Here is a 13,587-nt window from a genome sequence, read left to right as displayed (position 1 = left end):
TTTATTTATTCTAATTACTAACTAAGATTGGTCAATCCCAGCTCTAATAATTCAATGTTCACTAAATCATTAGGTAAACAGGTTCATGCAGTTTAATGGTCACTAAGCTACACAAAACATGCAATCAAGCAATTAGATAAACAAATAATAACATGCTAGGTTATACAAATCAAACACAAGCAATTTTTACGAACTAAACTTAATCCATAAGCATATAACTATTCATAAATTCAAGGCTTCATCTAGCTAAACAAGAGCAGCTAGATTCAGCTGCTCATCATAGCAACTAAACAAAACAGCTAAAACTAATGAAAGACATGTTCTTATTTAACTAAAATATAAACCTTTACTTCTTTTGGTGTTGAAAACCCTCTTCCAGAACCTTTCTTTCGCTCCAAATCGTCTTCTGGAATTCCTTTCTTCTGCCAAAAGCTCCTTCTATTCGTAATGGTCAAGGATTTATATAGTTGCTGATATCCATAAATTCACGTCGTGAATAGTAAGAAATTCACGTCGTGAGTTGTAGATAACCGTGCCCGTCAAGGATTCCTTCACCCGCGTACATATCTTCTAGAACCAACGATTCACGTCGTGAATCCTTTAAGTCTCACGCCGTGAATAACCTTTTTCCAGATTTACTTCTCTTTTACTCTTTTAATTCCCAAAGTTTCTTTCTTTAACGCTTTCAGTCCCCTTTTCTTCAAAATGTCTTCTTTTTGGCTGTAAAATAACATTCAAGCTCATAAGTACCATTATTCTAACCAAATTACCAACTTTTTAATAAAAATGTACTTAAATATTGCCTAAAAATAAATATAAATATGGCAATATCAGGTAGCAAGGGTATACATCCATGTTCATACGTACCAGTTATATTACTAGTAAGCTACCATATGGGTAGTTTAGGAAGATACTAGCACTATTACTATAACACAATATCATACAATGAGTCAGTTCATGCATGAGTCAATACTTGCTAGATAGAAAGAGAACACACATTACAGCTAGTACACACAGTACATTACTATACATGCTAGATAGAGAGAGAACACACATTACAACTAGCACACGTAGGACATTACAGTACATTACAATACTATTACATAGATATGTTTACATTATTACACTTACTTGAGAACGATTACATGATCACACTTACACGAGTACAATTACATGATCACACTTACATGAGTACGCTTACATATACATAGGACAGACGTCACTAGGTGCTATAGCATGGAACAAGTTCAGGATCTAACTATACCGATGAATCGCAACGCAATTGTGATAGTTATATCGGGTATACATGATCATAGTAATGTGGATGTGTCACGTAGTGCAGATATGCATGGGCGTGTAAAGGTCTCAAAATCCCTTTGACAGGGGAGCGTATAGCCTGGGATCTAGCCATCATATTATACCTTATCCCTCAAATAAGGCAGTTGAGTACAGAAGTAGTTGTTTATTACAAATAATACAGTACTTACAAGAATTACCCTAGACTTTTGTTGGATTAGTGTCTAAGTCCATAACTATTTTGGTATGTACTTGACCCGATGGTGCATGGTCCTTTTGGGTTGCCTTCACCAAAGCAACTTGATAGGATGAAAAATGGAGAGAAAGGATTAAATATGATTTATTAATATATTATGAGAATAATATATTAAAGGAGAAATCATATTGTTTAATTAATATTAGTCAAGAATTAATTGGTAATTAGTTTTGTGACTAAAAGACATTAATTAAACTTAAGGGACTTGAACTGTCAATTGTATGATAGTTGAATATTGAGCTAATGCACTCCATATTAAAGGAGTGGACGAATTCTATGGGGAACCCCATTAGAAATCGTCCCAAGGCCTTTAAGGAAGGAGCCCATGGGTTGCTTAGGGCTTAAGCATCCAAATTAGGGTTTCCTTGTTAGATAACCCTAATAGTCTCACTATTTAAAGAATCCTTATGCCTCAAAAACGTGGTGAACTAATTGATTAGGGTTTTCCACACGTTTTGGGCAGCCTCCTTCTCTTCTCCTCTTCATCCTCTTGCTCTTGGTGTTTGTGAACCATTAGAGGAGTGACATTTGTGACTCTAAGCTTTCTAAAGTCATTAATAGAAGGAATTGAGATTGTTATTGCTACATAACAATCAAGGTATGATCTAAACCCTAATTTATATGTTATATTGATTATCATATGCTAGATCTAGGGTTTATAGTCTTGGATAACTTGCATGTACAATAGAGAAACCTAGATCCAAGCATTAGGGTTTGTATGAGCACATAGGATGTTCTTATGGCCAAAACCCATCAACTTTAGGTAATTAGTACGGTTGTAGTTCGACACTACACCATAGTACTATTTCATTTTCCCATTACATTCACTTCGTGAATTTTCACACGACGCACGGTAATGTAGAAACTATATTTTTGGTTAATGATAGTCAGATTTGGGAAAATACACTCTCTTACAAGAGCCATACACACAGACACTAGATGCCTTGGTAGAAGGATACGATTAGTAGGAAACATAGGGCTTCCTAGGATCATATAAAACATTTTTATACTTACAATTCATAAACATTTTTATACTTACAATTCATATACATTTTTATACTTACATTTCATATACATTCTCAATACTTACAATTCATATACATACAAATACTTACATACAAATTAAGACAATAAAATACTTATGATCTCACCAGCTTTAAAGCTGATACTCTATTTCAAAATAACTTGTATCCTCAGGTCAACCATAGACAGGTACCGATGCAAGGTTCAGGGAAGATGGTGCTCGTTCAAGACGCATCTTTCATTTTGATTTATTCTTTAGTGTCTATTATAATTTGACAGAACACTTGTATTAAAATTATATTATTAATGCAATGGATGATGTTGTTGCTTGTTTACTACTTTTCATTATTGTGATACTGTACATGACGTCCTCCGCCCCAGAACGTTTCCGTTGTTCTTGGTTTTGGGGTGTGACAGGTAGCATGAAATGGGTTTGCTAGGGAAGATGGTAGCGACGTTCTAATTCTTCGGTGATAGTGGGGAAATGTAACCCAATTCGAGGGTGAGACAGAAGGTGATGGTGGTACTGTGTTAGAATTCGGGTATAGAAAACTTGGAAATTCTGAGAATTGTGGCTTTCACTTTCATATTAAAGTATTTGGGTGGTACTCCCAATCTTTAATCGGATAAGACTCAGAATTAAGAGAAAACAGAAGAGAGAATGTTTTGATGTTATGAAGAAGAAGTGAACCAACCACATATTCGGATATGATCATATAACAGAAAAAACTTCTTGTCTTAAAACTGCCACATGACAGTTTTATGTCCTAAAACTGTCCACAAACTGTCATAAACAACCTTAAATACGGGTCTAGAATATGGATCACAAACTGGGTACATTTATCAAAAATTCGGATTCCTGATGCAATTTTAATATAGTAACATAACATATATAAAAAAAATTCGCGGATCCCAGCCAGGTGCTCTGCCCCTTGGACCCCGCCAGGGGCTGCCGCCCTTGGACCCCGCTCCCAGGGGCGCTGCCCCCGGACTTTCGTCGGTTTAGGGGCTTCGCCCCTAAATAGCAGTATAGTTTCAACAAAGACAAAATTAAACAAATGTGCACTCCACACCATACCGATTTGTTCAATAATTGTCAAAGTGACATTGATCAACAAATTAACCCCATTACACTTAAATAACATTAGTGATATAAAATCACCAACAAACCTCCCCCATTTAAGTGTAATCTTGATTAACTTAACATTAAAATCAGAACAACAACAAACTGATGCATAAATGAAATATCGTGACGATTGAATTTCACATTAGTATATTACTCATTCCAAATATTCGAATATCAAGGTCTCATTAAGGATTGAACCCTTTCTATTCTAAGTGAATACATGAAGATAATATACACAACAGTTTACATTCTAAAAGTTCTAACTTGACACTATATTTTACTAGCTTGTGTCCCATCCTTCAATAAGCATATCGAAGCCAAGTCCTAACTTCTTGAAGCAGCTAAACTTCATGCTTATATAGGTAGTCCTTTTATTCTTGCACCTGCAAATGCAATTTTTCAAAAGAACTATTAAGAATATAAATTCAACCTCCTTAACTTGCAGTACTGAACACATACCTTGGGTCGATAATAATAATGTGTTCCAATCTCCAAATATCAAGCTTTCCACATTGAATTCAACATCTAATATTACATTAGATGGGAATTGGGTATCTCAATATAAAATATTTTAAGTGGAATTTAAACCCATCTCTTGAAAGACCCTAACTTTCGTATTTATGAAAGACCCAAACTTTCATACTCGACAGTATAGTTACTCCAAAACATGCTACTTGCATATTCATAAAAACAATATTTTACATTGATAAAGAGATTACAAACTACTGGAGTCAAACCGACTATTTTAAAGTGTTATATATTACATAACTTCCCAAGATTCTATAGTTTTATACATATGAGAGTGCAAAATACAATAGTTTCAAACTATTCATAAGCTTCTATCGATACAATAGTTTCAAACTATTCAAAAATCTTCTACCAGTATATAACTATACTGGATGCTTATCTCCTGCAATTTGTTAAACATTGAGAGGGTAAGCGGTGACGCTTAGTGAGTTCAATAATATATACAATATAACGTTATGCCATATATATACTTTCAATATGGCTGAAGCAAAGAGAAACAGGGAACAACAAGGGCATATGTGAATCATGTGACCAACATTCCATATCAATCATTGAATTGATTTAAAGATATACAATCAATGAGACATAACAATTTCCATGCTTGATATACATCAATAAAGCTTTGGCCCAAACGGCACAGAAGATATACAGCTTCGGATTAACATTTTGGTAGATTTCAGGCTTATAGCCTTGTCTAACCTTCTGCCACTACCATAGAATAGAATTCATTCTCTTACGGAGACATGTTCCACATGGCCAGAGGCTACATACCAGTACCAACGTGAATCTAAGTCCTTTCACTGATCACATGGTCAAAGGTATTTCTTTGCTATTAAAAATAGCGAATAAAAATAACCCGGGAAAACGACCCGGAATAATAACACTGAAAAGCACGTAGCACATATAACACATAACATACAATTATTTCTATATATTAAACTCACCATGAAATAACCGGGGGCTAAAATATTAATTTGGGCAGTACTTCGGCTCTAAATATGACTTTCGTCGATGAAAATCGGGAGTTTTCTTGAAAACCGGGCTCTGCGAAGGTAGAGCTTCGAAACCGAAAATATAAATTTTTCAGGCTTCTCGGGAGTCTCGGGGGGTGTTTCGGGCTTTGGAATTAGTATCGGAGCTTCGGGGGAAGTGGAAGTAGAAGAAATATAAGTTTAGGGGTGAAAAGGGGCAAATTTCAAACATTTACCCGGGAGGTCTCGCACCCCTTATATAGGGCCGAGGTTCGGATCCAAAGCGAAGGGAAGAGGGCAGGTGGCTGCGAGGCTCGGACCAGATGGCAGTTTCGGAGAGGCTCGAATGCGAGGAGTCATCGGCTTCAGGCGCTTCATCGGCTGGGTCTTCGGCTCGGAACAACAGGCTCGCTGACGGCAGCCTCGGATTGGACCCAACTTCGGTCCAATGGGCAGGCTCCACGTTGGTGCGAGGGTGATCCGGAGGTGTCTCATGCGAAGGTGTCCCACGCTTAGTGGACCTCGGACTTGGTCCAATCAGAAGGCAACACGCAAAGCTGCGGTCCAATCAGCAGCGAACACGTGTCCGACACGTGGAAGCCTCGCATAAGAGGGTGACGTGGCAGTACTATTCATGCGAATTTTCTCGAAAAATGTGTCAAATCTTGTAAAATCCATAACTTTCGCATACGAGCTCCATTTTTGACATTCTTTATATGCACGCGGAAGCTAAAATTATGCTCTACGACTTTCGTTTAGACTTCGTCGGCTAATTTTGACTTTAATTTTAATATTATTATTTTTAACAGGCCAGGACAGGAAAATCCGTTAAAAATTCATAACTTCTTCATCCGACGTCCGTTTTCGTCAGACTTTTTACCGTTGTATTACAAATGACGAGACCTTCAATTCTCGTTTATGTTGTGTCAACTAAAAATCACTCGATCTAAAATTCGAGTTTTTAGCTGTCTACTGCTAAACTGAAATTTCGAAAAACCATAACTTCCTCATACGTAGTCAGATTTTGGTGTTCTTTATATGAAAGTTGATTATTTTCACGAGTTCTACAACTTTCATTTACATCACTAAGGCTAAAAATCAGTTTATCGAAAACTAAATTTTTACGCGACAAAGTATTTTCCGGATTTATCACGGATCTTCGTTATAACTCGAATTTCGATGAGGTTTTCGCCTAAATGTTTTCTAATGAGATTATCTACAACTTTCAATAATAAAATTTTACTTATTCCAAATTTTATATTTTCGCTAAATTTCACTATTTGGCTTTTAATTGGAATCTCATAAGACTTCCAACATTTTATGAGTGATTCTAAACATAGTTTTACTTCATTTCTAGTAAAAACTATCTGTTAGAACTCAACATTCAATTTCACTTAATATTTCATAATATTATTTACTTAAAACACGATTTCAAAACATGTATGTTACAAATACCTCCTCCTTTTGAGGATTTCGTCCCCGAAATTACATCGATTAAAATAAATGGGGATATTTTGCTCTTATCTCATTCTTATTTTCCCAAGTATAATTTGGGCCTCGATGGTGTTTCCACTTGACAAGCACCAACTCCACTTCTTTATTACGTAGATTAGCTGTTCTCTCATTCACGATCTCTTCCGGCTCTTCTACATATCTTAACTTATTATCCAATTTCACCTCGGATAATGGAACTGTCTCATCATTGATGCTCAAGCATTTGCGCAAATAGCTCACATGAAACACATCATGAATACCTTGATGGGTTTTGGTCTTAAAAACATCATATGTGCTCATACAAACCCTAATGCTTGGATCTAGGTTTCTTTATTGTACATGCAAGTTATCCAAGACTATAAACCCTAATTCTAGCATATAAGTAATCATATTAACATAAGAATGGGTTTAAGATATTACCTTGATTGTTATGTAGCAATAACAATCACAATTCTCCTTGTAATGACTTTAGAAAGCTTAGAGTCACAAATGTCACTCCTCTAATGGTTCACAAACACCAAGAGCAAGAGGATGAAGAGGAGAAGAGAAGGAGGCTGCCCAAAACGTGTGGAAACCCTAGAAAGAAGCTTGTCCACGTTTTTGGGGCATAAGGGTTCTATATATATAGTGAGGCCATTAGGGTTATCTAACAAGGAAACCCTAATTTGGATGCTTAAGCCCTAACCAACCCATGGACTCCTTTCCTTAAAGGCCTTGGACGATTTCTAATGGGTTTCCCCATAGAATTCGTCCCACCTTATAATATAAGGCAATCCATAGCCCAAATTGCAATTATCTTATAATTACAATTCCAGTCCCTTAAGTTTAATTAATCTCTTTTAGTCACAAACTAAATTCTTATTAATTCTTGACTAATACTAATTAAACAATATGATTTCTCCCTTAATATATTATTCTCATAATATATTAATAAATCATATTTAATCATTTCTCTCCATAATTCATCCTATCACGTTGCTTTGGTGAAGGCAACCCAAAAGGACCATGCACCATCGGGTCAAGTACATACCAAAATAGTTATGGACTTAGACACTAATCCAACAGTCTCCTACTTGGATAAGTCTAATAACTATTATGCGTATGACTTCAGATCCTGATCTGCAATCGTAGCTTTCCAAAGCCGCTGTCAACTCTGATCCTGCGTGTCCTTTAGATAAGGGATCATATATTCCTCCATTCTAGATATCGTATAAGACATGATTTCTAATCATTCTCTCTGTACTATTTCTCTAATTTCGATTTATGACGACTGACTAATTAAACAAATCAAATTAGCCCTAGCCCGGCCGAGCATTTACGTTTGTCATCACTAAATCATCGAGGGGCCCAAAGATATCGCTTTTATCCTACTTTGGATAAAAGGAACGGATAAACTTTGATTCAATGCTCGCTTGCACTCACTCACCGAATCACACATAATAATATGTTTTATGACACCAAGTTACTGGTGCGTTTACATATTATCAATGTGCAACCGATTTGCAAGATACAACTTACACATCTCGGTTTCAAGAATATAAGATGTTATCGTCTCACCAATCACTCGTGATACAATTCATGGAGTGATCCAAGTGAGCGTGGGTTTAATCCAATGCTCAAATCATATTCATAAGCACTCATGAACGTTGCAGCAAACATTTGCTTATGTCTAATACTCTTTAGACAATCCACACACCAATTCATGACAGTCTTCATTCATACTTACTTCCAACATATGAACGATTGTGGCCCGTTCGAATAATTAGACTGTTCTAAACCAATTAAATTATTCAGGAAGTCAAAACATGCAAAGTGAAACACAAGGATAATACTAATCCCATATGGACTCAAACCTTTGAGTATAAATAAAACACCTTTTATTTATCACCATATCGATTACTCATTATTTGTTGTTTCGGGTAATCAACTTCTTACTTGAATTATTACTACACTTGTCCCATGCTCCTAGCATGCACACAATGTTTACCTATGGTTCTTACTTTGTGAAATAGATCAATTGAACACATTTCCAATCATACTCATTTCACAACTCCGAATCCTTTTCACAAGTGAAAAAATATCAAATTCTTGCCACTATGGAATATGTTAGATTCTAACATTGTATGCAACGATCCTTTTGTAATGTCACTGCACTAAAGTCACAATGACTATTGCCAATTAAATTACAAAGTCCTCAATCGGAGATTGTTACAATACAATTTCTTAGATATGATGTCTCTCACTCAAAGTACATTCCTTTGAACATCCTTTTGCATAAAAGTTTCTAATCTAGACATAGATTTTCAATATTCAATTCCCAATATGGTAACGTTTCCATATTTCCCATATGACAACTCATTCTTAATAGAATCTTTTCTATTCATAATAATGTCGATATGCTCCATCCAATACTATACTTCCAACTACTCACAAGCGACCAATCCTCGACGAACTTTGGATTGTCCTTTGATATTTGTTTAATTATCTTAGTCAAAACCGATTCTTGTCCTTTTTCCCTATAAATGCTCTAGACATTTGGAAAATTTTAGAATGGTCAAATATTATAGCATTTGCAATCAATCCTATACCTAAAGTGTATGGGACACGATGCATAATGTCTTACACGAAGATTCAATACTTTATCAATCTTCTGCCATAATATTTTGTGCTACGTTCTCAAAATTCGAACTATGAAGAGGAATGCCGTAATCATATTCGGATTTTTAAGAACGCAGTATGTTTCCTTGACTAAATTATTAACATTCCACAACCTAAGCCTTTAGATTTGAAATTAAGCATAATATTATCTCCCTTAATTATAGCAAAACAACTTTACAACCCTTACGACTTTGCAAGGTGTAACTCTTGTTTTTCTATAATTAATATTGCTAACTTGCAATACGTGCCTTAATAATCATACAATCATAACATTTATGCACCCACTATCATGATGATTATTATAAACATAACACTTATGCTCCCACTAGCTTTGACATGTATTCAGAAACCAGCTTAACTTCAAGAAAAACAATACTTATTGAATTTCTTAAGTTCATGTTTCTAATACATAATGCTTTGATAATCCTTTATCTAAGCTTATACACATTTCCCTTAGATAGCTCATATGTGTCTCTAAACAATTTAGACTAATTGCTAAATCTCACAATTCAAATTATGGAAAGGGATACCGTAACCATAATCGAATTCGAGAATACAATTTTCACAATCACTATCCTTTTAAAATCTCTCTTAGTGAAAGCATTTCCTCACAGTCATTTTCATGAAGGACGGAATCTTATGACACTTAGATTTTAATGGTGTATGTGTTCCTATCCATGTGAATTTGTTAAAACCAAAGTTTATGACAAATTCGAACTCATATGGACCGAACTTTCTTAATCTTGATTTCTTGCCTTATCGTAACACAGCTGCCCACCATGTCTTCCAAGTAGTTAAGCAGCTCACCCTTTCCTATCAATGTACTTTCCATTGATCAAGGTGCCTGCCTTTTTTGCGTTCAAATGAGAACTCATAGAACTGACATGCATAATTAACTCAATTGGAACGGCACAGAAACAAAATAATGTCAACACGATAGATTGTAAACCTCAACTCGTGTGCTAGTGATGATCGATAAGGTATATTTTGATTTGTTCTTGAAACCTTTCAAGACCATTAAGACTCCCACTGACTCCTTGACATATAAGATTCTCTTGTCAGTAAACATTTATTGGCAAACAAATATTCAAGAGTTAGTGTAGTTTTTATCAAAACACTTCATAAATTGGTCCTAGTTGGTCTTTGTCTTATCCGAGACATCACAACTTTCCATATTTGATGAATGTTATAAACCTTCCTAATACTTGTCACTCAATATCACAATCTTAACTCTAAGACTTGTTTTGGAACGAAGTATGATCGACTTCTTGATTTAACCATTTCTTCAATTCTTGATTCCTCTTCTTAGACATACAATTGTACTAAGACTCACTTAGAGGATCAATTGAGATATGGTTCTTAATCATTAAGACATATCATAAAACATAATAAAAGGTACTCTCCCTTCTTCTTAGAACAACGAAACTTTTATCTTTCTGCCTACTTGATTCTTCTTATTCGTTCTGCTATTGGTTTAATCAATTCAGAATTACACTTAATCTTGTAAGTATAATCACATTTACTAAACCTTTAGTAAATCATGACGAATATCCTTATTATTCTTGTGGTGGACTTGATCAAAACACAACTTTGTGTACTCGATCTACTAGTCCTTCACTTGACACTTTGTCAACGAATTAGTCTAATTTCCGAATATGAAATTTCTCATTCATCGTGCAACCAAGTTGGATGATTCCAAGTTTCTGTCCAATTGAAACTTGGGCGATGAGAAACTTCCCCTATTTGGTAAATGTTCGACATTTTCACAAATAACATAGTTAAGAATCAAATCCATTATTGCTAATAATAGAAACATTTTAACATCAATTTTTCATACACGCCATTGTAAGGATAAATAAATAATATAAAAACAAAATTTATTTTATTGCGGAAAAAATTTGTCCTTACAATGCAATTTATTGAAAAACTATGCTAATACATCTTTCTTAGCAATCTAATTCTAACTCTAAGTAGTAGCTCAAGAATCTAATCTTCAAGCAGTGCGATCGAAATCCATTTCTTCACGGTTAGATTCTGCTCACTTCTTCCCTTAAGCTTCCTTTCTTTTCTTCGATCCTACAAAACATCAATTGTAATCTTATCACATTATGTATTAAGAATCTAGAATAGAAGCTTAAAAGAGTTAGTCAATGGATTTTACCTAAAACAGAGCCATACGTTTTGACTCTCCCATCTCTTAGATCTCTAAGGTAAATAAGGCAGCTTCGTCTCCAATGCCCATTCTCTTGGCAATAAAAGCAAATTGACTCTTTTGGAACAGGACATGGAACTACTTCAGACATTTCCTTTCTCTTATGATCAAACTTTTCGATCATAGAATGTCTTTTGTTGCCATTGTCTATATCCATAGAGGTCTTGAAGGCAGATTCACCAATCAACTTTTCTTTTCTATTGCGCCAAACCATTGCGGATTCAGCAGCAATAAGCATATATGTGAGATCTATAAGAGTTACGTCGCAGTTCATCATATAGTACTCTCTTACGAACTCACTATATGAGTTAGGAATTGACTGAAGAACCCAGTCAACAGCCATCTCCTCGCAGACAAAGGATCCCAACATTCTCAACCTATCAATGTGTGACTTCATCCCTAGGACGTGTGCACACACCGACTTTCCTTCTTTATGTTTACTTGCCAAAAGGGCTTGAGTGAGCTTGAACTTTTCAAGCCTTCGAACTTGTGGGTTAGGGAGAATAATTGGAGGAGGTGGAGGAAGTGAATCATGATCTATTGTTCCTCGATCGAATCGTGGAATATCATCTTCATGTGGAATGCTTGTTCCACGGGATTTGGGAAGACCATAGTTGTCATACTTTGACATCTACAAAACGGGAGAAAACAAATTCAAGTTAGTTGATTGATTGAGTCCTTAATAAATCACCCAAATGAGATATTAGGGATAGGACCCAACACAATATGCTACAACCTAGAAAAGGGATGCCGTAATCTGGTTCCAGAATATTTGAAGGTAAGTGAATGACGATTCACTAATTTCCACCAGGAAAAACGAAAAAGAAATTTAAGTTTTAAATCTATGAAAACTCCTAGATCCTTTGAGATTCATTGAACATTTCAATGACATGTTTAAATCTCGATATGCCCCTCTAGTTTGTGACTGGGATGCCGAGGATCACAAAGCGGGTGTGAATAACCATGCAAACTTACATGGTGCCCCCACATGTTACAATCACCAATTCGATGTGCCGGTAAACCACACACGCTCCACCGAACTATGACAAACATTGAGTCACCCTTTGCTACCTTTACTTAGAACCATTTAGTGTGCCGGTAAACCACACACGCTCCACTAACTTCTTCGCAAGGGCACAAAGTGTAATTTCATGGAATTGCATCAATTCACTTTTGCCTAAGTAACTAAGATTGGGAATTTGTAAAACATTTAGTTACGTTTGTACTTCATTATACTTATAATGGAAGGTTTTGTCCTATCCTACCCGTTTGGCTAACGACCCTCCACTAGTCAAGAGTGCGGTGGGTAAGAGTGGATACCCATTCAATCGCCATTTTATAGGCAATTTCCTTAAACACCCCTTATAGATCAGCTTCATGAATGAGGCCTACTAACGGTAAGACTGACTTTTACTCATACATATATATAATGTTAGACTTTTAATGATATATATAGTATAGGGTGTGTTTTACACTTTTAAAATATTAGGTGGTTAAATTTAACAGTTATATTTTTAATTCAATTAAATTGTAAACCTAAACTTTATTGATTTATTAAATCTCTTTTAATTATACACCTTAATTAAATAATAAAACCATAAGGGTATGATTTGAACTTTTCAAAACAATATTAGGGTTTTAAAATTTAACATTCATAAATTTAACTTTTAATCAACTTTTAAATTCCAAAACTTGAGGGCAAGTTTTTGAAACATTTCAAAACATTAAGGTTTAGAATTTAAAAATACATCAAAATTAAACTTTTAATTAAAATTTAAATTCCAAAACTTGAGGGAAAATTTTTGAAACCTTTTCAAAACATTAGGGTTTCAACTATTTAAATTTTAAAATAAAACTTTTAAGTTCAAGTTTCGAATCGTCGAGTCTGGACTTGGACTCGGCGAGTGCACCAAGTGACTCGGCGAGTCAAACACTCAGAACCCAAAAATTTCCATTTTCAGTGAAGATTTCGATCAAATATGCATCAATACAATAGAAACCAATCAAGGCTCTGATACCACTG

Source organism: Lactuca sativa, chromosome 8, assembly GCF_002870075.4.
Source record: "Lactuca sativa cultivar Salinas chromosome 8, Lsat_Salinas_v11, whole genome shotgun sequence".
NCBI classification, from domain to species: Eukaryota; Viridiplantae; Streptophyta; class Magnoliopsida; order Asterales; family Asteraceae; genus Lactuca; species Lactuca sativa.
Note: the sequence above shows the minus strand (reverse complement) of the source record.